The following is a 2,783-nucleotide window of genomic DNA, read 5'->3' on the forward strand; positions in this document are numbered from 1 at the left end:
AGATATGGATAGATTTAGAGAGAAAAGATGAAAAAGGATGGTATTCTTTGAGTCTAATCTATCACTTCTTATCCCAATAAGTTTAAGATCTTGTAATAGAAGGTTGAACCCCAACCTTAGGGGCCCCCACCGACCCTACCCTGAATCATCGTGGAGGAGGTAAATCGCAGGATGTGCCTCCCAAGAACCAGGGTGGAGAGCATATGGATAGGCCAAGGCTGTTAACCCATATGGTAACTCCCGCTTGCAACAAAGTCAATTCCACCTTGCGGGGAATCGAACTCTGCACACTGCCGCGCTGAGCCCTATCCGCCCTCCCCTTTGCCACTGGGAGATATGCCCTGGGGGCTTAAGATCTTGTAATAGAGATTGGATTAAAAGTTGTTATTCCCATGCAAAACATGAGAAGCAATGAGAAAATTGCAGGATTTGTCACTTTTTTTTTTTTTTTTGATGAGGGGGACCCGTGGCTGCTACCCTTCGAGTGCGCACTGGGTGAACCCTCGGACTGACGTAATAGCCTGCAAATTAGGCCAGTCAAGTAAACCGCATTAGGCAAGCTCTGTGCGACATGTTCGACCGAGAAAGTGTTGGTAGGAAAAATCGAATTCGTGACCCAAGGTTTCCATGCTTACCTACTCCACTAATTCGACCACCCTATGAGGGGCGATTTGTTACCTTTTCTTGTACAGAGACAGGCTTGTGTTTTAAGTCTTTTCTAGTTTTTTTTATATTTTATAGAAAAAGGGGGTGAAGGGTCCATCAGAATTGTAATAAAATGGATTTTGTGTGGGATTGATTGAAGTTTTCTTTTTTGCTTTTTGAATAAAATAAATTAATGCATTTTGTCATCAGCTTCCAATAAAGAAATAAAGACGTAAAAAATGAATGGGATTATGAAAACACATACATGATTCACCATAGAGTGAAATTTGAGCCATATTTAGTGGTGGATCGAGACATTGATTTTCACCTTTTTATCAAATAATGTCGTTGGTTAACTTTAAATGGTCGAATATGAGATTTGAGCTAACGAAATGTAAACTAAAAACTTATGATGCCACAGAGTTGGAGTCATATTTAGAGGTGGCTTGAGCCATTTCTTCTCGTCTTTTTTATTATAATATCTCCTACTTTGCAACACAAGGTTTAAAAGTCGAAACATACTTTAAAATTTTTTTGACTTGTCGACATAAGAACAACATAGGTCTAAACTTGTTTAACCGATTGAATTTTGAACTTAGCATTTTAGTTAATGTCATATTTGATATCATAGTTAATTTCAACCAATCAAACACGGAATTTAAACTTATAAATTAATAAAATTTGAACTCAGAATCTCTTCTAATATTTTTTTATCTTAACGGAGTAATTGGCTTAAACTTAGCTAAGAGGAAAAAATAAAACCAACTAGAAATTGGGAAACTTTTGCATGGCCAAATTATGTTGCTCCTCTTCTTGTATTGCAAGAGACAGGAGAGTGGGCCAAGTCACCCGGGTCCCACAGAAAAATTGGACCCACATTTTGTGGAAAAATAACATGCTATGAATTGCCCAATGATTAAACAAAGATTATCTCTGCGAGACTCCAGTTACTGTTCTGACCTAGCGGGCCAGTTCTTGACCATTGTGGGCCCATATATGGGTTCTTTTAACATGAAAATAAAAGTTGGTCAAGCCTTGAAAAGACGTCTTCGGTCTCCCAACAAAAATTGTGCTCAATTCGAGATACCTATTCAAACCGTAACTTTTTAATCACACATCTTACCAACTTTCATAAAATTATATTAAAAATTCGATTTTAATTCCTATCAAACGAGAGCTTCAACCATCCCATTGAGGATTTAGGCATTAATGAGGAACATGGCAAACCTCCTTTAACACGAAACTGATAGATCTGTCAATTCACTTTATTGAAAATATGTTTTAGGATAAAGATACACGGCCCTAGACGGATAGATGGCACCCTCATTGGTAGGGGGCTTGTTCCAGCAGGCCCCCAACGTATAAGGGGGCGCCATTTGGCGCTTGGACGTCAAGCGCGGCCCAATGTTTTAAATTTGATTATCCAATAGAAACAAATTATGAAACCGATCATGATATATTTCGTTACCATGACTTTAGGAAGAAGGTATTCCATTTTATTTGTATGTTGCCAATTGAGCCATGGAATAAAAGTGTGACTAATTCTCACACAAAAAGGGTGGACCAATGTGGAGTCCGTCATCCGTCAAGGCGTGAACCCAAAGCAACGGCCATATACATTTTGCTTAATCATACGCAACGCATCCCTTGTCACTTGTTCATATTAACATCCACCATTTCATGTTCATTGTATTTTCCAGTAGACAGATCACATTTAAAAGCTTAGACGGTAAGATGTAAACATAAACAAATTCATTTATTTAAATTCTGTGGACCAAATTCGTTTAAATAGATGGTAGAGTTGAATTCCGTCACCTAAAAGTATAAGTTGTTTCATAGTTAACAATTGGTGGTCACGGGAGTGCTTGTGTCTATGTAATTACAATAAAATGATCGGTGGCTAGTTTCTTAATTGGGCGATCATGTGAGTAATCAACACTTGACAAATGAATTACACTAAGCTCTAGTTTGACCCTCATTCTCTTTCTCATTATTTTTCTCTATCTTATTTTCAACCACATAATCTTCCATAAAATAATATTACACGTAAATAAAAAAAAAACTTTTCATTCTTTTTCAACCATACATTTTTTTAAAAATCACTATTCTAACCATTAAAATTTGAAAAGAATTGGGTC

This window comes from Olea europaea, chromosome 18 (genome assembly GCF_002742605.1).
Source record: "Olea europaea var. sylvestris chromosome 18, O_europaea_v1, whole genome shotgun sequence".
NCBI lineage: Eukaryota > Viridiplantae > Streptophyta > Magnoliopsida > Lamiales > Oleaceae > Olea > Olea europaea.